Source organism: Lissotriton helveticus, chromosome 9 (assembly GCF_964261635.1).
Source record: "Lissotriton helveticus chromosome 9, aLisHel1.1, whole genome shotgun sequence".
In the NCBI taxonomy this organism is placed as follows: domain Eukaryota; kingdom Metazoa; phylum Chordata; class Amphibia; order Caudata; family Salamandridae; genus Lissotriton; species Lissotriton helveticus.
The window spans coordinates 1,259,267,795-1,259,278,769 of NC_136070.1; positions in this window are offsets into that span (position 1 = coordinate 1,259,267,795).

Consider the following 10,975-nt stretch of genomic DNA (forward strand, 5'->3'; position numbering starts at 1 on the left):
GACCATTCGTCGTCACGTGCGCCATTGGTTTCGTGTACAGGAGACTCACCCAAGTGCAGAACTTTGGACCGAAGCTCAGGTGTTGCAGCACAGTGAATAAAAACGGCCATTCCACCATATCGAACGCCATACGAGCATCTAACGACAGGAGGATAGCCGGCTCCTGGAGATAGGGCTTGCTGGCAAACACTCCATGCAAACGTCTCAGGTTTAACGCTGTATTTCTATTGGGCATGAACCCAGACTGATCTGGGTGAATTAGGGTGGTGAGGTGTGGGGTTAGTCTGATCGCAAGGAGTTTCGCTAGAATTTTGGCCTCTGCGTTTATTAAGGATATGGGGCGATAGGAGGCACAGTTCTCCGGCAGCTTTCCCGGTTTCGGGAAAGCCACCACTTTGGCCAAACGTTTGTCAAATGGGAGCTCACTTGTCTGTAAACTATCATGAAACATATCCAGCATATAAGGTGCCACTATAATCGCTGTCTTTTTATAAAGTTCTACGGGGATGCTGTTAGGCCCCACCACCTTCCCAGATTGTAACGAGCCAATCGCCACTTGAAGCTCGTTGGTTGTGAGGTCTGCCTCCAGTTCAAGGGCCGCCTCCAGTTTAAGTTTAGTCATTGCGATATCTTTTATATAGGTCAGTGCTTCTTCTAGCAGATGATGTGTAGACTCGCTGGAAGGTCAGTGCTTCTTCTAGCAGAGATGTGTAGACTCGCTGGAAGGGCAGCGCCAACATATGTAATATTGCGCGCGGATCAGTTATTACTCTGGCATCACTCGCTCTTAGCTGCGCTATCCACTTTCTGTCTCGTTCTTTTTGGTCAAGCCCGGCCAGTAGCTTCCCAGTTTTATCGCCGGTCTCATATATCTTGTGTTGTGTGGCTGTTAGTTTGAGCTTGGTCCTTTCCTTAAGGTAGTCCCTGTGTAATTGTTGTTTAAGGCTCAAGCATTGAGCCGTGGCCTGTGTTGGATTGTGAGAGTGTTGTGCGTTGGTGTAGAAAGAGGGTTCTTGTGTGGAAATGATGGTCCTTGACCAAAGGTTTGGTTTGAAGACCTGTTAGACCTAGGTTTTTCTAGACTACATAGGGTAGCCTGGCACAGAGCAGGATCAGCTAAACCCCCTCGAGGCTTTGTGTAGTGCTTACAATCTCACCCGCAGTAACCCAGTGAATGACCAACCAAAATAATGACACCACACCAATTTAGAAAAATACCGGTTCCTTTTATAAAATTCTTTGATGTATCTTTCTTTTCTTTAGAGCCGGGTTTCAGTTTCAGTTCATTTAACCTTATCACATTCAATTATTGGTTCATCGCAAAATTCATTTGGCAATTTCAGTATTTCTCTACCCCCAAGTATGAAGGTCACGTTGAGAAATCCCTACAACTTAGAGTTGCAATCTCTTACATTCCCCATCTATTCGGGTTGATAATTAAACAGGCTTCTTTACAATAAATCATATCTGGTACATTACATTTCACCAGGTGCAGCTCCCCCGCACAGCTTCATACAATCACGATTAGGCTCTGGTGCGAGTAGTTGAATTACTGGAGAAGACAAGCAAGATATTACATCCCTGAAGAACAGCTCTCAACACCCTACAAACTTATTAAACCACTGAGCCCATCAGAGTAAACACAGGTGCTGCCAGCCTTTCGGATATCGTGTCCTCCACCCTCCAGGATGTTCACCACCAATCACCTTTTGTTCCCCCAGAACTCTCTGGTGATCCCAACTTGGTTCGCTACCTCCCGTTTCCCTGAAGCCCCTCGGCTTCCAGCTTACTCTCCCTCACAAGTTCCGTTATGGGCAGGTAGTTTCTCACATGGATCACCCCCTCACTTAGAGGATTGTCTCGGGTTTGCTATATCTCCTAAATGAGTGTCACACAGGTAATTTGCTGTCTCCTTAAGTGTCCCCGGTTGTTCAGCTACTTGGGGTAAGTTCCGGCAGGGACTCGTTTGCTCCTCCCCGCCCGACCACTCTCCCACGCTTACTTGTGGTGTCTTGGCTTCTCTGCCCACTTGTGCTGCGTTATACGAGTGTCGGCGGCCACTGTCTCTCCCTTGAACCGCTGCTCCGTTACCGCTGCCTCAGTCCGCCGCTTCGAGCCGCTTCCTGATCCTCGCAGACGCTCTCCTCAGGCACGAAGGCTCCGCCCCCGTCCAGCCTCCTCCTGCAGTCTCCCCGCCTCTTCCGACGCTACCTCAGGTTCCTCCGGATGGCAACACGGTTCAGCTGGGCTCTTCCTCCTCTTCCGATCCCACGACAGGGATCCCACACGGCAGTGGCGCTTCCTTCGGGTAAGGTCAACAGCTGGTTCCGCCGCTTCTCTTCACAATGTGGACTCCGGGCTCATGTGCTGCAGTCGCGGCAGTTTTAACTCCTTGACCCCTGATTCCTTTACCATTCAGAGTGTCACTGTGTCCAGGTTCGCTTCCACTGCACACGTGCCTTCAGGGCAGGACTTCACAGGTCACTTGAGAGCCACGCTGCGAGAGTCACTGATGGTTATAAAACTTGCCACGGAGTCTTCTGTTTCTTAATATGGTTGCTGTGGCAGTGGGGTTTGGTCAGCCTATGAGGGGTCACTTCCCAGTAGAGCAACAGCCGTCCCCAAAGGTCGATCTTGTCACTACTAGTGTGATATCCTCCTCCTCAAGTCGCCTCTCTCCGCACTGGTCACTTCCAATACTGTCCCAAAATGGCTCCCTGGTCACTGGCCTTTTATAGGCTGGCCTCAGACCCCTGGAAGCTACTAGTTGGTTCTGGAACCTTCCTCATGCTAGCCTATGGGTCTGCCACCCTTAGGTGACCGTTATGGCAGTTAGTAGCCACCATTTTAGGAATCATGTTCTAACAGTTGCTTTCTGTGAGGAAAACTAGGCCTTGGTAAAACAATAGGCCCAAGAAACACCTAGCCCCCACGAGAACACTGGAAAAATTCTGGTGGACATTAAAAAAAAGAAAATACATAACTGGATTCACTGGAATGCCAAAGGGGACAAAATAAATAATAATTGTGAGGGAACTCACAGGGGCAGACAGGTCTAACACGCGTCCCCCCCAGCTGAAAGTGGGGAGAGCTACCCAACCCCTTGGGAGTTCTCATCACTAAGGCGGAAATACCTAGAGAGACCGTCTGCATTGGCGTGGTCCACTCCAGGCCGATGTTCCACCCGGAAGTCCATTCCCTGTAGGGAGATGGACCATCTCAACAACTTGGGATTCTCCCCCTTCATCTGCATCAGCCAACGAAGGGGTCGGTGGTCGGTCTGAACCAGGAAGTGCGAGCCAAACAGGTATGGACGCAACTTCTTCAGAGCCCAAACCACCGCAAAGGCTTCCCGCTCTATAGTACTCCACCTCTGTTCCCTGGGGAGTAGTCTCCTGGATAGGAAGACCACGGGTTGATCCAAGCCCTCATCATTTAGTTGCGATAACACTGCCCCAATGCCATGTTCTGATGCATCTGTTTGGACAATGAACTCTCTGGAAGAATCAGGAGCCCTAAGTATTGGGGCAGTACACAATGCTTGTTTTAAAGTCACGAAGGCTCGCTGACAAGCCTCCGTCCAGACTACCCGTCGAGGTTGTTTCTTGGAGGTAAGTTCAGTGAGGGGTGCCACAATGGTGCCATACCCCTTCACGAAACGACGGTAGTAACCAGTTAGGCCCAGGAAGGCTCGGACCTCAGTTTGGGTCTTGGGGGGCTCCCAGGCCATGATAGCCTCGATCTTCGCCTGGAGGGGCTGCACCGTCCTTCTGCCCACCAAGTGGCCTAGGTACACCACCGACCCCTGACCGATCTGACACTTGCTGGCCTTGATTGTCAAGCCAGCCTGTTGCATGGCCTGGGGAACAGCTTGCAAGTGTTGCAAATGATCCTCCCAGCTACTACTGAAGACAGCAATGTCATCCAGATAAGCAGCAGAAAAAGCTTCCATACCAGAAAGGACCTTGTTCACTCGCCGCTGAAAAGTGGCAGGGGCGTTCTTGAGCCCAAAGGGCATCACGCTGAACTGGTAGTGACCCTGAGGCGTGGAGAAGGCTGACCTTTCCTTTGCTCCATAAGTAAGGGAAATCTGCCAGTACCCGGAAGTAAGGTCAAAGGTACTTAAGTATTGGGCAGCTCCCAGCCGGTCAATAAGTTCATCCGCCCTGGGGATCGGATGAGCATCAGTCTTTGTTACTGAATTTAGTCCTCGGTAATCCACACAGAATCTTAATTCAGGTGTGGCGCCCGGTGGGGCAGCTTTTGGTACCAAAACCACTGGACTGGACCAAGGGCTATTGGAAGATTCAATCACTCCTAGCTTCAACATCTTGGCTACTTCACCATGGATGCTGGCCTTCACCTTGACTGACAGCCGGTAGATCTTAGACTTCACAGGTGGGCTGTCTCCTGTGTCCACATCATGGGTACACAGGTGGGTCCTTCCCGGGACAAGGGAGAACAGTGAGGAAAATTGCTCCAGGATCTGGCGGCAATCTCTCTGCTGTTCAGGAGTCAGGGATGGTGAGAGAATCACTCCCTCCACTGACCCATCCTTTTCCTGAGACGAGAAAAGATCAGGGAGAGGCTCGCTTTCCTCTTCCTCTGCTCCATCGGTCACCATCATCAAGACGACCTCGGGCCTCTCATGGTGTGGCTTGAGGCGATTGGCATGAAGCACCCGATGGGGCTGTCTCGGGGTCTTAAGGTCCACCAAGTAAGTGGCCTTACCCTTTTTCTCCAATACCTCAAAGGGGCCTGTCCAACGATCCTGGAGGGCATTTAGCTCTCCAGGTTCCATCACCCACACTTTTTGTCCAGGCTTCAGTTCCACTGGGTGAGCATTGTGGTCATACCACTCCTTCATTACTGCTTGGCTGGCTTCCAAGTTGTCAGAAGCTTGCTTCCACAACTTGGCCATTTGGCTTCGGAAGGCCAGCATGTAGCTCACCACGTCCTGGGGAAGCTTCCTGGGAGTCTTTTCCCATCCGTCCTTCACCAGGCTGAGAGGACCCCGTACAGGGTGCCCATACAGAAGTTCGAAGGGGCTGAAGCCCACTCCCTTCTGTGGCACTTCCCTGTAGGAAAACAAGAGACAGGGTAGGAGGACGTCCCATTTCCTCCGCAGGCTCTCAGGCAGACTTCTTATCATGCCTTTCAAGGTCTTATTAAACCTTTCCACAAGACCATTGGTCTGTGGGTGATAAGGAGTGGTAAATCGGTAGGTAACACCACACTCCTTCCACATAGCCCGCATGTAAGCTGATAGGAAGTTGGTCCCCCTGTCGGACACAACCTCCTTGGGGAAACCCACTCGGGTGAAGATCCCCATCAGAGCCCTTGCCACTGCAGGTGCAGTAATGGTCCTCAGAGGAATTGCCTCTGGGTACCTTGTGGCATGATCCACTAGAACCAGGATGAACCTGTGACCAGCTGAAGTTGGTGGATCTAATGGCCCTACAATGTCGATGCCCACCCTTTCAAAGGGGGTGCTAACGACTGGAAGTGGTTCCAGGGGAGCTTTCAGCTTCACCCCTGTTTTCCCACTAGCTTGGCAAGACACACATGTCCGACAGTAGGTATCAGACGCCACTCTCATCCGAGGCCAGTAAAAGTGGGGGACAAGCCGGGCAAAGGTCTTGTCCTGACCCAAGTGACCTGCCAAGGGTATCTCGTGAGCCAGTTCTAGAAGAAAGGCTCTAAAACATTGAGGGACCACCAAGGCCCTGGATGAACCATGTCCGGGTGCCTTGGGCTCACTGTAGAGGAGTCCATCCTCCCAGTAAATCTGGTAGTTCCCTACAACGTTCCCTGCTGCCTGGGCTTTGGCCTGTTGCCGCAGCCCCTCAAGAGTAGGACACTCCTTCTGAGCTTTGCAGAATTCCTCCCTGGAAGGACCTCCCTCCACATGCCACTCAGCAGGGATGGGTAGGTTCTTCAAGGAAGTAACATTCTCCTCCGTGGACTCCAGATCCACCTTCGCAGGTGTCCTATCTATCTCACGAGGTAGAGATGTTGAGGCAGGTTCCTCCTGCCTACTGTCCTTCTCTTCTCTGGCAGCTGGCTGGGCCATTGTTCCAGGCTCCAGCGTAAGCGAACTCCCCCTCCGGGTAGTCGCGGACCTTGTGCTGACACAGGCCCAGTCAGGTGTACCCAGCATCTCAGAATGAGTCCGGTATTCCACCTCCCTCCAAGCATTGTGCTCCATGTCATTCCCCAGCAGACAATCAACTGGCACGGCAGGGCTTACGGCAACTCGAAGTGAACCTGCAACCCCTTCCCACTCAAAGGGAACCTCGGCCACGGGGTATTGGCCCATTCTGCTGTCAGCCATCGCGGCGGGGTGGAGTACATTGGGAATCACCTGCTCTGGAGACACCAGTTGACTTCTCACCATAGTCTTACTGGCTCCTGTATCTCTCAGAGCTTCCCCTCTCTGGCCATTGATGGTGATCCACTGCCCATACTTGGTAGTATTTGGGGGCACCTGAATCGTAGGAACCATCTCCCGTTCTCCCAGGGACACTAAGGTGACACCCGCCCACTCACCCCCCTTATCTAAAGGCAACTCCTCCCCGAGCGCTACACTGGCTACTCCCGGGGCTTTGCCTCCGGTGGGAGGGGGTGGTCTCTTTGGGCATCTGACATCTCCCTTACAATGTCCAACACCACCACACTCGAAGCAGTGGACAACCCTTGGCTGCTGGCTTTGGCCAGGATGAGGGTTTCTGGGCGGGTTAGCCTTAGGGGTGAAACCTCTGCCCCTTCCTTGAGAAGTATTTTGTGGACCTTTTGAGAACTCCCTCTTATTATCTCCCCCCTCTTTCTTCTGGGGGGTGCCCTGTCCGGACTTCTGGGAATCCCTTCCAGTCCCCTTCGAGGACACCCGGGTACTAGCCCAGATGTCCGCCTCCTCAGCAAGCTTCCTGGGGCTGGTCAGCTTGCTGTCCACCAGGTGTTGTCGCAGCTCGGGAAAGCATTTCTCGAGTAGGTGTTCCTTGAGTATGAGGTCATATAAACCTTCATAGTCCCCTACCTCGCTGCCTTTCACCCAACCCTCCAAGGCTTTTTTTGCATAATCCAAGAAATCCACCCAATTTTGTGTGCTTAATTTGTGACTCCCCCTAAACGTCTGACGGTATTTTTCCGGGGTTAGCCCAAACTTTTTCAACAGCGCCACTTTCATTGTAGGGTAGTGGGTTTGCTCATCCCGCTCCAGGGCCAACAAGGTATCCCTGCCAGCAGGTGGCATGTACTTATACAGCCCACCCCCCCAGTGGGTTTCCAAGATCCCATGGGCCCTTAAGGAGACCTCATAGGCGGCTAGCCACTTGGCAATATCATCACCTGGGGTGTAACTAGCAATGACATCCTTGGGCAAGTAGGGTCTGGGTTCTCTGGTGATCTCTTTGTTTTCGCTGCCACCATTGTTAGGAGGAGGGGACCCTAATGTTAAGGCTTTAAAGTCTAGCTCCTTTAGTGTGAGTTCGTGGGCCAACCTCCTGCTCTCCTTCTCCATTTCTAATCTGGCTAACTCCAATTTCATTTTCCTCTCTTCCCTCCTGTCCTCCAGCTCGGCTTTGGTAAGGCTCCTCACTGAGACATTGCTGCCCTCCCTTGAAAATGTCCTGGGACCTGTCAGCAGATTCCCCCCTTCAGTTTGGTACAGCAGGCCTGCCCCAAGGACAGTGTCTTTATCACTCTCTTCTGTTTCCTGATCCTCCTCTGTATGAGCTTCCACCCATGCCCTCAAGCTTGTCTGCAACTCGCTTTTCTTGGCACCTTTCTTGAAGAACACCCCCTGTCATTGACACCACTCTCTAAGTTGGGCCACAGTGTAGGTTTCTATCTCTTCAAGGTTCAATTCCATTTTTCAAATATGGTATCAAATGGGCACTCAGGAGAGAACTAAGAAGTGTAATCTGAGGACAACCTCCACCCACCACCAGGAGTAAATTTGGAAAATCAAAATTTAAATTTGGGAGACCGCTTGGAGAAAACTCCAGGTGTAGGCCCGTGGTAAGCACTGTGTTACTAATAAGTGGTTGTAAGCACAAACCCGTTATCCCACCGCTGAAGCACCAATTATGTTAGACCTAGGTTTTTCTAGACTACATAGGGTAGCCTGGCACAGAGCAGGATCAGCTAAACCCCCTCGAGGCTTTGTGTAGTGCTTACAATCTCACCCGCAGTAACCCAGTGAATGACCAACCAAAATAATGACACCACACCAATTTAGAAAAATACCGGTTCCTTTTATAAAATTCTTTGATGTATCTTTCTTTTCTTTAGAGCCGGGTTTCAGTTTCAGATCATTTAACCTTATCACATTCAATTATTGGTTCATCGCAAAATTCATTTGGCAATTTCAGTATTTCTCTACCCCCAAGTATGAAGGTCACGTTGAGAAATCCCTACAACTTAGAGTTGCAATCTCTTACATTCCCCATCTATTCGGGTTGATAATTAAACAGGCTTCTTTACAATAAATCATATCTGGTACATTACATTTCGCCAGGTGCAGCTCCCCCGCACAGCTTCATACAATCACGATTAGGCTCTGGTGCAAGTAGTTGAATTACTGGAGAAGCAAGCAAGATATTACAACCCTGAAGAACAGCTCTCAACACCCTACAAACTTATTAAACCACTGAGCCCATCAGAGTAAACACAGGTGCTGCCAGCCTTTCGGATATCGTGTCCTCCACCCTCCAGGATATTCACCACCAATCACCTTTTGTTCCCCCAGAACTCTCTGGTGATCCCCACTTGGTTCGCTACCTCCCGTTTCCCTGAAGCCCCTCGGCTTCCAGCTTACTCTCCCTCACAAGTTATGTTATGTTATGTTATGTTATGTTAGTGCTATTTGTATTGCGCACGGCTGCTCCAGCGAAGGAGCGTCCCGGCGCACCGACAAGGTGGCAAACACAACACAACAGGAAACAGAAAATATTAAAAAGAGTTTAAAATTTAACAAAGCTGGGAAAACAGAAAAGTTTTAACGGCCTTGCGAAAGGAGAGCAAGTCGCCAAGAGTCCGGATTTTCAAGGGGAGAGTGTTCCAGAGTGCGGCTGCCCGCACCCTAAAGGAGCGACCCCCCGCCCGACTGAGTTTGAAACGAGAGGTTACTGCCAATTCTTGATCCAGAGAGCGCAGAGTGCGGCCCGGGATGTAAGGGCACAAGAGTTGACGCAATAAGGGAGGTGACAGCCCCTTCAGAATCTTAAAAGACATGCACAGCACTTTAAAGTGGATCCGCTGCCTAACGGGTAACCAATGCAAGGCTCGCAGAGTTGGAGTGGCCGAGCAAAACCTAGGAAGACCTACGATCGCTCTGGCCTCTGCGTTCTGCACTCTTTGAAGACGGGTCAACTCGGCCTGGTTTAGCCCTATAAAAAGGGAGCTGGCATAGTCCAGCCTAGCCAGAACCGTTGCTTGTACCACGAGTTGACGGGTTGCGGCATCGAAGTACTTAAGGGCAGGTCTCAAATTGTGCAAGATGCCGAAGCAGCACGCCGCCGTCCTTTTGGTGTGGCCCACAAAATTGAGGGAGGGGTCCAGCCAAACCCCCAGATTCTTGATCTCCACAACAGGGGTGGGGGTGGGACCAAGCTCAGGAGGCCACCAAGTATCTCCCCATAGTTCCGTCCGCTTACCAAAGACCATCACCTCCGTTTTTTTGGCATTTAGTTGGAGACAGTTGGTCGTCATCCAACCAGCCACTGCCCGAAGTCCTTCTCTGAATCTTGGGGCATCCACCCCGGAGTCCCCGCTGATCGTGACCGCTAGCTGGGTATCATCTGCGTACGACACCATGGTCATACCACAGAGCTTCACAACCTCAGCCAGCGGCCTCACGTAGATGTTAAACAACGTGGGACTCAGCAAGGAACCCTGTGGAACCCCAAGAGACAGAGGATGCCGTCTGGACTGATAGGGCGGGGCAGCCACACAGAAGGAACGGTCCATGAGAAACGAACGAAACCACTGGTGTGCAGTGCCGGTCACCCCTATCTCCACAAGACGCTGCAGGAGAATTTCATGGGAGACCGTGTCAAAGGCGGCGCTTAGATCTAACAAAACAAGCGCCGCCGTTTGACCTGCATCCAGAACTGCCCGCAGGTGCTCGACCATGAATAACAATGCTGTCTCCGTGCTGTGGCCAGCCCGAAAACCGTTCTGGGTATCGTCCAGAATGTTGGTGCGTGACAGATGATCAGTGAGGGCGGTGTTAACGTGCACCTCCGCGAGTTTGGCTGGCCACGGGAGAAGCGAGATCGGGCGGTAGTTCTCCGATTTTGTAGGGTCGAGAGATGGTTTTTTCAAAATGGGCATCACTACCGCATGCTTCCATTTCAGAGGCACCTGGCCAGATGATAATGACATGTTGATTAAGTCACAGACCGGGCGAGCAAAAGTCTGGTCTCTGAACATTAGTGGCTTGAGCGGGTCAGCCGGCGACCCAGACTTGACTCGAAGAGCCAAGGCCGTGTAAGACTCCGAAGAGAGACAGGGGAAAGAGTCTAATACCACCAGATCCGGCAGGGTGGATGACCCCGCGCTGGTTTGTGCAGCAGTGGGAAAGGCCCTATAGATGGTCTGGACCTTCTCCAGGAAGAAAGCCGCCAGCGCTTCACAATGGGTATTGGAGCTGATGGAATTCCGTTATGGGCAGGTAGTTTCTCACATGGATCACCCCCTCACTGAGAGGTTTGTCTCGGGTTTGCTATATCTCCTAAATGAGTGTCACACAGGTAATTTGCTGTCTCCTTAAGTGTCCCCGGTTGTTCAGCTACTTGGGGTAAGTTCCGGCAGGGACTCGTTTGCTCCTCCCCGCCCGACCACTCTCCCACGCTTACTTGTGGTGTCTTGGCTTCTCTGCCCACTTGTGCTGCGTTATACGAGTGTCGGCGGCTACTGTCTCTCCCTTGAACCGCTGCTCCGTTACCGCTGCCTCAGTCTGCCGCTTCGAGCC